Consider the following 12,799-nt stretch of genomic DNA (forward strand, 5'->3'; position numbering starts at 1 on the left):
TTAATGAAAAACGTAAACAAAAGACACAAACACACACATGACGATCAGCTGACCGTAAACGATCTCTCTCTGTCGCAGCACCATCCACAGTCGGCCTTTATCCCTCTCGGATGCTTGATTAGCCTGATAAGGGACCGGATGTTTATGATCAAGACTCCGCCCTCCGTCCCGTCACAACACACACATGACTTCTACTGTATGTCATGTCGATTTTCTGCGCATTCAATATGCGTGCACACATACATATTATACATGCTATCTGTTACTCAAGGTGGCACTCGTGTTTCAGTGATTGACTTGATTAGACAATTTGAGGTAGAAGTAAACTATAGCAAGTTTAACACATGAACAGTGTGGTGTGGCTGTTGTCATTTGAGTGTACTGCTGATATGATGTAATTTGTGCATCTGTTTGGACTCAAACAGTGCATGAGAAAATACAAATGTGTAGCTTATGTGTATCTTGTGTTTGACAGCCAGTTGATTCTCATACAAATAAAAAAACTAGATAGGTACATTTCCTGAAGAAAATGTGAGTGTTGCTTGCCATGGCAAAACTCGTTAAATAGCATTTTCTAACTTGTTGCTAAGCACTAAAATAATGGTTATAGAATGTTGCTAGCATGTGTTTTTCATGATGGTAGCATCTAGGTGTTATGTTTGTGTTAGCATGATGCTAGCATGTTTTAGTATGTTGCTAGGTGATGCTAGCATGTGTTAGCAGGATACTAGCACGTTTTTAACATGTTTTTGCACTTCGCTAGGTGATACTAGCATGTGTTAGCACGTTTTTAGCTTGTTTTAGCACTTCGCTAGTTGATGCTAGCATGTGTTAGCCTGATGCTAGAGTGTGGAAGGAATTAATCCTGTTCTATATTTGTTGCATCATCTCTTTGACATATGAAAAACTATTCTATTATGTTCTAATTGTCTTAAAAATGCTTTATTATTTTGACACTATCTAGGCATTTTGTAAATCTATTTGTGGTAGATCTACATGCTGGGCCACTAAAGACCCGCGTATGCAATAATGTTTGGCGAAACACCCGTGCATTTAAGGGTTATCCTCGTGTTAATGTTGTCCTGCAGAAGAGCAGGAGGCAGTTTGTTATCCAGACATGAGCTTGGATTCACTCCACATAACTCTGAACAGGTTGCCCACAAATCAGAATTTATTCACCAGTCATAAAACTGAATATCGCTATGGCAACGTTCATCTCGGCAGACGTCTCCCTGATGTCCACTTTGATTCTTAATTTCGCCGTCTTATTCATCTGCTGCTTCTTTCTGCTCTCTTTGGTGCACTACAATGTTAGCTTACCTATAGATATTGCAGTTTAAATGTAATAAACAGTGTGTAAATCGTGTCGCTTTTGTGTTTTTAGTTTTTGGACAACCTGTTAACAGGGATCGAGGATGTATGTGGACATTATGGACATCATCACTGGAAAGACAAGTATGTATAGCTCAAATATCAATAAGTCATGTATAGAAGTTAAATTTGGCTTAATTGTTTGAATTCTAGATTATAGTTTGGAAATGTTAAGACTAATATGCCGTGCTGTTGTTGCAGAAAAACAGAACAAGCCTTTGGCCCTATGACAAAACTGCCATATCGATTTAAGAAACCGTGTCGTCTTTCCCTCTTGCTCTAGAGAAGCTCTGACCCAGCTCTTATCTGGACTTCATCAGAAGAAAAAAAAAAGACCTTTAGTGATCAGCTCAAAGCTCACTTTTTACTTCTGCTTTCCAGGTTGAACCGCTTCAATAAGAAGTACGTGAAGAAGTGTTTGATAGTGGGCGAGCGCTCCAAAGAACCACAGCTGATTGCCTTCTACCATAAGATGGAGATGAAGCAGGCCATCGAGCTGGTGGAGAGCGGTGGGGGTTCTAAACTTAATTCTGCCATGCCATCCACAGTCTCCATGCAGTGAGTGCCAACCTCTACTCTGATTCTAATAGCCTTATGTTGTCTTGCATATGGGTTGTGACAGATTGCATAGAATTGATTAAATGTACAATATACAGTATATGTCAAATTTACAGAAACTTTTAGAAAGGGTAATGCAAGTGTGGAACTTATGGAATGGCTGTAGCACATGTAGAAATGATTGAATAGGTACAGAACATGTGGAACTTATGGAATGGGTATAGAATGTGTGGATCTTACAGAATGGGTATGGAATGGGTATACATGTGGATCTTACAGAATGGGTATAGAATGTGTGGAACTTATGGAATGGGTATAGAATGTGTGGAACTTACGGAATGGGTATAGAATGTGTGGAACTTACAGAATGGGTATGGAATGGGTATACATGTGGATCTTACAGAATGGGTATAGAATGTGTGGAACTTATGGAATGGGTATAGAATGTGTGGAACTTACGGAATGGGTATAGAATGTGTGGAACTTACAGAATGGGTATAGAATGTGTGGATCTTACAGAATGGGTATAGAATGTGTGGAACTTACAGAATGGGTATAGAATGTGTGGAACCTATGGAATGGGTATAGAATGTGTGGAACTTACAGAATGGGTATAGAATTTGTGGAACCTATGGAATGGGTATACATGTGGATCTTACAGAATGGGTATAGAATGTGTGGAACTTATGGAATGGGTATAGAATGTGTGGAACTTATGGAATGGGTATACATATGGATCTTACAGAATGGGTATAGAATGTGTGGAACTTATGGAATGGGTATAGAATGTGTGGAACTTACAGAATGGGTATAGAATTTGTGGAACCTATGGAATGGGTATAAATGTGGATCTTACAGAATGGGTATAGAATGTGTGGAACTTATGGAATGGGTATAGAATGTGTGGAACTTACAGAATGGGTATAGAATTTGTGGAACCTATGGAATGGGTATACATATGGATCTTACAGAATGGGTATAGAATGTGTGGAACTTATGGAATGGGTATAGAATGTGTGGAACTTACAGAATGGGTATAGAATTTGTGGAACCTATGGAATGGGTATACATGTGGATCTTACAGAATGGGTATAGAATGTGTGGAACTTATGGAATGGGTATAGAATGTGTGGAACTTATGGAATAGGTATAGAACGTGTGGAACTTACAGAAATGGGTATAGAATGTGTGGAACTTATGGAATAGGTATAGAACGTGTGGAACTTACAGAAATGGGTATAGAATGTGTGGATCTTACAGAATGGGTATAGAATGTGTGGATCTTACAGAATGGGTATAGAATGTGTGGAACCTATGGAATGGGTATACATGTGGATCTTACAGAATGGGTATAGAATGTGTGGAACATACAGAAATGGTATAGAACTAACGGAATGGGTATAAAATATGTGAAACTTTTGGAATTTGGGGACAGTATGGAATGGATATAGAATGGGTATGAATGTGTGAAACTTATAGAATGGGTGTATAATTTGTGGAACTTATAGAATAGGTTTAGAATGTGTGGAAATTATAGAATGTGGGAAGCTTGTGGACCTTATAGAATGTGTGGAACTAACAGAATGGGTATATAATTATAGACCTTATGGAATGGTATAGAACTTGTGCAACTTACGGTATGGTTATAGAATGTGTGGAACTTATTGGTATAGAGAGTGTGGACGTTATTGAAACTCACTATTATTGTTGTCTTTTTGGATGAAAAATAATGCACAGACTGAAGGAAGACTCTAGATCTGCTTAAACACTATAAAGTCTCTTCGGTCATGAACGACTCCAAATGATTCACTGATTCACATAGAACATAAGACGCTCATTTCTCGCCACCTAGTGACATTTCCAGAAGCAGTCACCGAACTAATCAGTTCATCAAATTGAACAAATTTGTGAAACAGAGACAAGCCTCACCAAAATACTCTTTATTTTGCTGTTAATTCTGCACTTGAAGCTTCTTGAATAAACTTGAATCACTAAAATAGCTGGAGTTGGTGCATTTAGCTTATTATTATAATTTTTTTGCATAGCCGAATTTCAAAGATTACAAGTAAACACGCTACTAAGATGGACAGAAAATATGGACAAGTTCTTGAAGAGGAAAAATATTGATGATGTTAGCAATTTTAGTCGTAAAAAGTGTGCCGTGGCAGAAAAAGGTTTGGAAACACTGATTTAAATGATATACAATCCCATTCACTGCGTGCTACAGAATGAAGGAGAGGTGCCGCTCTGCTCTATATACTTCACACAACACAGATGCATGCTAGCATACACACAAACACAACACGCAACACTACTGGTGCTTGATTTTCATGCAGTGTGTTTAGTGTATAACGGTTGTGAATGCTCAACTCTCCTCCGGTGCAGCGCAGAGATTTTAGCTTGCGAGTCGCGACAGGAGTATTACAGCATTAATGGGAAGCTTGATATAAATAACCCGTCAAAAAAGGAAGAACTCAAACATGTCAAAATAAGAGTCCTGCTAAAATGAAAGCTGCGTGAAATATAAATAGTGTATAAAAAAATAATACTATTCCAAATGTAGCTAAAATACTCATAATAAAAGTAGTATATTATTATACGGTTGTATTATGATTATTATGATCTATAAGCAATAGCACAAAAGTGTACTTAAGTACTCAGATTACATTTTTCATGAATGTCTTCATCAATACTGTAAAGCTCTCTTGGGCAGCATTTTATTTGACCAAAAATGACATTTAAATTTTTTGGTAAAAAATAATTCTTATATTTTGATTTGATTAAAGCTGCATGTATTAATCATAATATTTAATGGAATCCAGGAAAAGGTTAACGGAAAGCACAGATTCTGTACATCTTTATGGAGTTCTTTTAATCGAGTCATTTTCTGTGTATTTGTTGCCTGATTATTAGGCTGTTATTATCAGAGCTGTTCAGCTGCAGGGTGAAGATGAATATTTTAGACGGTCTACTTTATATCATCCTGATAACACGCCTGTTACAGGTCTCAATTCTGAACTGTACAGGTGCTGTATTTTGTGCTTTGTATATCAGTCAGTGTTGGTCTTGTTTAGGTTGTCTGATTTCATGTTTATATCCTTAATTCTAATTCTTAATTCACAGTAAGTAATAAGGTCTCCATACATTTAGCCAATAATCAAATCTTCAAAGGGATAGTTCAAACAAAAATGAAAAGTCTCTCATCATTTACTCACCCTCATGCCATCCCAGATGTGTATGACTTTCTTTTTACAAGAATTTCTCAGCTCTTTTGGTCCATACAATGCAAGTGAATGGGTGCCAAAAATGTTAAGCTAAAGAAGTCATCATAAAAGTAATCCATAAGACTCCAGTGGTTAAATGAATGTCTCCAAAAGTGATATGAGAGGTGTGGGTGAGAAACAGATCAATATTTAAGTCCACTTTTACTATAAATTCCCCTCTCTGCTCAGTCAATCTCCACTTTAATTTTCACATTCTTCTTCTTGTGGTTTTTGGTGATTCACATTATTCATGCATATTGCCCCCTACTGGTCAGGGAGAAGAATTTCTAGCAAAGATTTACTTAGTGATCTGTTTCTCACCTACACCTATCATATCACTTCTGAAGACATGGATTAAACCACTGGAGTTGTATGGATTACTTTTATGCTGCCTTTATGTGCTTTTTGGAGCTTCAAAGTTCTGGCCATTATTCGCTTGCATTGTATGGACCTACAGAGCTGAGATATTCTTCTACAAATCTTTATTTGTCTTTAGCAGACTCGTCATTTTTGGGTGAACTGTCCTAAACGATAAATGTCTACTGAATGTGTGGAAAGTCTATTTATTTATTTTATTTATATTTTCTGGGATACTTTTTTTTTCTTGATCCGTTCTTAAATGTGATGTTTTCCAGAAACATCCAACCCAAGAATCCTGCTCAGTTCAGAGCTCTTCCTCAAATCTCTAAAGCTCGTGAGGAGGAGATCAGGAGCCTCCTGCGCTCAAACCTACAGAGAACACGCCAGAGAGTGAGCACGCATCACTTCCTGTTCTCAAACACGCTCATGAATTATGTTAGGAGATCCGATCAAACTAAACACTCTTGTATATTTTCAGCTGCGCTCTTATAACAGACACACGCTGGTGGCTGACGTGTGCGAGGACGGCTGGGAAGAGATCCTCAAACACAAGAAAATAAAGCTGGAGAAGGTTTGATGCTGATGATAGACCCAATATATCACCTAATTAGAGATTATTGGCATTAAAACAGAAGTATTAGACTTGTGTTTCAGTACCAAAATGTAACGACCGCTTTTCAAAAAGTGTTCAAATATTTTTGTGTGAATTTTGAGTTGATATTGTGTAAATTCAAATCTCTCTCTCTCTCTCTCTCTCTCTCTCTCTCTCGCTCTCTGCCTTCAGAGAACACAGAGGAACAATTACCTCACTGTTCCGGCTCCGCCCCCTGATTCACCGACCTGTGCACGAGCACGACTCTCATCTGGTGAGACATTTACTCACTTTAACGCTTTAACTGGATATTTTTATGTCACTGTTAACTGAAGTCTTTCACTCTGAGTGTGCTCATAATTACAGGTGAAGATCGTTTCCCTTATTGAGTCATTTGCAATGAAGTGTCAATCATTCAGGGTTGGCGTTGTTGAGCAGGACCCCCTAGTGGTTCATCATGTTTCTATACATTCAATTGTTTTGTTGTATCCCTTACAAAAATCTGTATTAAAACCACTGTGACTGAAAAAGCCAATTATGACAGTTGTTTAACCCATTTTTGCAATCATGGAAATATTATTAAAATATTGGATGCAAGTGAAATTGAATTCCACAGCAAAACTTTATAAGCTATTTAACACGTTATTTATTTATTTTTAAAGTTAAAATATTAAGGGTTCTGTGTATCTCAGTGAGTATTGATGCTGACTATCACCCCTGGAGTCGTGAGTTTGAATCCAGGGTGTGCCGAGTGACTCCAGTCAGGTCTCCTAAGCAAACAAATTGGCCCGGTTGCTAGGGAGGGTAGAGTCACATGGGGTAACCTCCTCATGGTGGTGATTAGTGGTTCTCGCTCTCAATGGGGCGTGTGGTGAGTTGTGTGTGGATCGTGGAGAGTAGCATGAGCCTCCACATGCTGTGAGTCTCCGCGGTGTCATGCACAACGAGTCACGTGATAAGATGCGCGGATTGAGGGTCTCAGAAGCGGAGGCAACTGAGACTCGTCCTCCGCCACTTGGATTGAGGCGAGTAAGCGCACCACCACGAGGACCAGTTAAGTAGTGGGAATTGGACATTCCAAATTGGGAGAAAAGTTACAATATTAAAGGAATATTCCCAGTTCTATACAAGTTATGCCCAATCGACAGCATTTGTGGTATAATGTTGATTACCATGAAAATTAATTTCGACTCGTCCCTCCTTTTCTTCAAAAAAAGCAAAAATCTGGGTTACAGTGGAAGTCAATGGGGTAAATCAAAAAGCTTTAAAAAAAACTGTTTCAAAAGTATAGACATGGCATAAACGATATTTGTGATTTACTGTGATAAAATTGTTAAAATACCATATCAATGTAAAGTTATTGCCCATTTTAAAATTATGTTGCCTTGACGATGTATGATGACCGTAAACTCTAAAACGCCTGTAACAAAAAACGTTTTAAACAAATTTACAGCTCAAATAAACATGATTTTTAACAGAATATTAATGTAATGCTTTTATAAAATAAGCTTCACATTTCTGCCTTTTAAACCATCTAAAAATTGGCCCCATTGACTTCCATTGTAAGTGTCACACAGGAACATAGGGTACTGCTGTTTTTGAAGAAAAGGAGGGACGAGTCGAAATACATTTTTGTGGTAATCAACATTATGCCACAAATGCTGTCGATTGAATAATTTGTTTTGAACCCCGAATAAAACAACAGCATGCAGCCTTAAAGTATGTCTTACCTTTAAGTAATTATTCCCGTAAACCGTCAATATTAATACAAAACACCAAATTATGGGTAAAATAACAAAAATAATTTCTCGACAGGTTAAACTTTTATTATTATTCCAGATATAATCTCCCTGAAAACAAGTATTAAAGGATTAATAATAAAAAAAAAGCTAAAATTGTAGGTTACAGTGAGACACTTACAATGGAAGTCAATGGGGTTCAATCTGTAAACATTTAAATACTCACCGTTTCAAAAGTGTAGCCACAAGACATAAACAATATGTCTGTTAAACATTATTTTACTGTCATAAAAACACTTACTAACCTTTCTGTGTAAAGTTATAGCTAATTTTACAACTTCGTTGCCATGACGACACAACGCCATAAACCCAGCAAGCGATGTTATCGCACCAAAATCGTGTTAACAGATGCCGTCGGTTGAGCTTAACGTGTATTGAACCCAGAATATTCCTTGAATAAATTGAGAATTTTTCTTCTCTTTTTGTTTTTTCCCACTGCAGACCCTCAAGCGTGGGGCATTGAGCCTGTCAAAGATAGCATCCCCACGATTAAAGTGGATCTCGCCTCGCCTCAGAGCCCAGAGTCCGTCAGCGTGGTGGATGAACGGAGCAAGAAGAGTAGCCAGAAGAAGGACTTTGAGGAAGAGGGTGGTCTGATGATGAAACCGCCCCCTCTTGTGGAGAGAAAAGACGATACGGGTGAAGTTGACAATGATAAAGAGCCAAAACAACTCATGCGCTGTCTGAGCGACCCGGGCCCCAGCGCCGAAGAGACAGAGGAGGATGACCCCTTCCTCTCTTGAGAAAGCGGATGAACTAATGAACCCCGACTGCCTCCTTTAGGACAGAGGAGATGGTACTGTGTTCGCATCCCTCTGCACCTGTAAATCACAGAGGATTCTTAAACCGCTGTAAAACGGAGGACCGAGTTCTGCTGGACACCAAAAACGAGAATGAACCAAAATAAAGAAAATGAAAAGGAGAACTCAGAAAAGCCATTGTCCTTGTCCTTTTCATTTTAAACCTAAATGGTTAACCTAAAAATGTCAATTATGTCATTATTTACTCACCCTCATGTCGGTTTATATGCTGTTTTTTGTTTGTTTGTTGGATACTTTATAAAGAATATTTGCGCAGCTCTCTTCCATACAGCAGCGGTTTATAGTAACCACGTCTGTCAAGCTCTAAAAAAGTACAAAACCACTCAAAAAGTACCATTTAAAGCTCCATATAACATGTGCGGTATATTCCAAAGTAGTTGTGACGAACAGGCTGAAATTGAGGCTGTTATTCAGTGATTTTTAACGTGTTAGTCACGTACTGTATATTGAAATTCATGTGTCGTGTTTGGCTACAACACGCCAAAAAAAAGTCAAAGTCAGTATAAAAGTACCATCAATTTCAAGACAATGTGTGCGCAATATTGCGAGTTTTCTTACGAAGCCTTGCAATAGTTTTGTGTCAAGAACGGGCTGAAATTTAGGTCGTTATGGTGCATTCACATACAATGCAAAGTGAGCGTTTCGCACGCCGCGATTATATACAAAGTCAATGCAAAGATGCGACTAGACGCACCGAGCGGCGCGAATGAAGTGAATGGCGCGACTCAAACACGCAAAATCGCTTCATTTGCATATTCGAAATGTTTCAACTCGAGTGAAAAATCTGCAAGACAATCTCACGTGGCAATGCGAGGTGAACATTTTCTTCGCTTTGTATGTGAACGCACCATTATTCAGTGATATTCACGCACTTGTGACATATATTCAAACTTTTGTGTCGCATTTAACATAGAAACAGGCCCAAAAGTTGTTGGGTGTTTGGGGCGGCGGGGCGGCGGCACTGCTATCATAACGTGGTGGCCCAATTCAGCTTATCGTGGCCCATTTGGGCCCGTTCCGCGGCCGGCCCACCGGGAAAATTCCCGAACTTCCCAATGGCCAGTCGGCGCCTGGATGACACGCAAGAGAAAAATTACAAAACCACTATAAAAGTACCATAACATTCCATGTAAAGTATAAGCGATATTCCGAGTCTTTTTTACGAAGCCTTACGATAGTTTTGCGAGAGCAAAATGTTAAAATGTAGGTAGTTATTCCATGATTTCCACGTGCTATTCGAATTTAACACACAAGAAATAATTGCAAAACCAATGTAAATGTGTCATAACGCTCCATACAACGTGTGCGCCATATTAGGAGCCTACCCACGTATGGGACGGGACTCAACAGGTGATGGTGGGGTGGAGGAGGTTGCCGTGTTAGCACACTGAAACAGCAATGTGATCGATTGTGAGCAGACTTATAAAGCAACGGCTTACATGTTGGGGTTCAGTGTCTTGCCCAAGGACACATCGGCATGTGGAGTCATGTGGGCCGGGAATCGATCCGCCAACCCTGCGATTAGCAGCCGACCCGCTCTACCACCTGAGCCACAGCCACATTTCGCAGTGATGTGAAAACGACTTTTTTAAAAATTTCTTATTTCATTATTATGGCATGTCCCCCCCATTTTGTTGACTGTGTTGCATGGAAAAGAGCTGCGTTAAGATTGGGTAGAATTCTCCTGTTCGCATACAAAAATAACAGCATTTAAGTTTGGAATGACATGAAGGTGAGTAGATAATGACAACTATTACTTTAAACCTAATGCCGTGTCCTAACCAGCTGCAACCACGTCGAGCGACGGGATATTTTGCCAGTCAGTTGGTTTCTATATTTCGGTCCTGTTGCACTTGGTTGCTCCACCCACTGTGCAATCTCATTGGCCCAAAATCCTGCTCCACATACATGTATATTAATGATCAGATGTGTTCTGATTGGCTGTCATGTTGCAGTTTCGAGTTTAGTGTGGACAGATAAATTGCTTGTTGCTTCATGCCTGGTTAGGACACAGTCTCATGCTATATTCAGGTTAATTGCTTTTCTTTAAAATGTTGATTTATTTGATTCAGTTTGGCTTTTATTTGTGTTTGAGTCATGCAGGTTTCACTAGTCATGTTTTACCTCCTAGAGGTTTTACTAATGTTTATCAGGAGCAATATGAAACCGGTCACGTTATGTCAGACGATGTGTATTTACAGTGGATTATTGTTCTGTTGACTGTTTGTTATTATGACATCATCAGACATATTATGACATTTCACATTGAAACCTTGACAACAATGGAAGACATGTCATGCTGCGTTTGCATCGCATTAATGTGTCGTGTTAAACCTGAGACGGGACGAGATGTTCTATGTGACTGCCAAAAAAAGATTTGCATGTTTTTTATCTAATTGTGTTTTTAATTCCCCCCAAAAAGTTGCTCATTTCAGCTAGTACAGAAATTCCAGACTGAACGACCAATTTGATTGTGATTGTGTTTACTTGTACTTTATGAAATATCAAAGATCATTGTGTGAAATCATCTTTTATTCCCTTTAAATGCACTCGAGCGCTTTCAGTGTTGACCATGTTGATAAAGTCTGGACTGTCATATCAGCAGACCTCCAGTTGTATCAAAATGTGAAATCTGTCATTGTTTACCCACCCTCATGCATTCCAAACCCAGATGATGTTGGGGTTTTTTTCTCTCCAAGGAACACAAAAGCAGGACTTCTTCATGAAAAATCATCATGCAGCCGAACAGTTTATCCACATCTGAGATGAGATATAAATGAATAATTATGAGATGCTAAAAAAATAAAAAAATATTAGATCATTAGTGTCTCGTACAGTAATTATGACCTTTTTTAACAATTTTTTTTTATATCTCATAATGTTGATTTTTTTTTAAAAAAAATTTTATATCATAAGTATGAACTTAATGTCATAAATATGACTTTTCTCATAATTATGACTTACCAAAGCAAAAAAGTAGTCCATACAACTTAAGTCTTCCAACAACATGCAATAGCTTTGTGTGAGGCACAGACACAAACAGGGCTGGACTGGTAATGTCAACGCACTTTGGGGCCGATCAGGGGCGGACTGGCCATCGGGAGAGCCGAGTGGGCCGGTGGGTCGGCCGCGAAACAGGCCAAATGGGCTCAATGAGGCTCAAATGAAGTGCTGCATTATGCAGAACGGACCACAAAACGGTGCCGCAATATGCAGATAAGTATTACCAGTTTCTTGAGAGGAAAAACTAAAGGGATAGTTCACCCAAAAATGATAATTCTCTCATTTACTCACCCTCATGCCATCCCAGATGTGTGTGACTTTCTTTAATCACCAGGACACAGATGAATATTTCATCTCTGTAGGTCCTTATAATGCAAGTGAATGGTGACCAGACATTTAGAACTGCAAAAAACACAGACAATCGTAGTAAAAGTAATGAAATAATTCCAGTGTTTAATTGAATGGCTTTTAAAGCGATACGATCACTTTGAGCGAGACACGGATCAATATTGAAGTACTTTTCAGGCGTCCATGAGGGAAATCAGTTCATGCAGCCTCTCGAGTGACTCGAGTGCACTGAGATGATTTTGTTGATTTAGTCAAAACCAATGAAGCTTGTGAATGCAATGCTCTCTTGTAAACCAGTCAAGCTGCTCTTCAGGTTGTATAGCGTCAGTTCTCACGCAAACATGTCAATGCCAAACTTATTTATATTTATGCATTTGGCAGATGCTTTTATCCAAAGTGACTTACAGTGCACTTATTACAGGGACAATCCCCCCGGAGCAACCTGGAGTTAAGTGACTTGCTCAAGGACACAATGGTGGTGGCTGTGGGGATCGAACCAGCAACCTTCCGATGACCAGTTATGTGCTTTAGCCCACTACGCCGCCACCACTCCAAACTTATGTCACGCAAGAGGCTGCATGAACCAATTCCCCTCGTTGACGTTGAGTGGGCGAGAAACATCAATATTTAAGGCCTTTTTTTTACTATAAATTTCCACATTTGGCCAGCAGTAGGTGGTGATAT

At 39.0% G+C, this 12,799-nt stretch overlaps 1 pseudogene; it reads left to right on the plus strand.

Moving 5' to 3' along the window:
* LOC127657919 (sodium/hydrogen exchanger 1-like) overlaps positions 1–11,568 on the plus strand; it is a 55,555-nt pseudogene extending 43,987 nt beyond the window's left edge.
* The last annotated feature ends 1,231 nt before the right edge of the window (positions 11,569–12,799 follow it).

The sequence above is a fragment of the Xyrauchen texanus genome, chromosome 17, assembly GCF_025860055.1.
Source record: "Xyrauchen texanus isolate HMW12.3.18 chromosome 17, RBS_HiC_50CHRs, whole genome shotgun sequence".
Lineage (NCBI taxonomy): Eukaryota > Metazoa > Chordata > Actinopteri > Cypriniformes > Catostomidae > Xyrauchen > Xyrauchen texanus.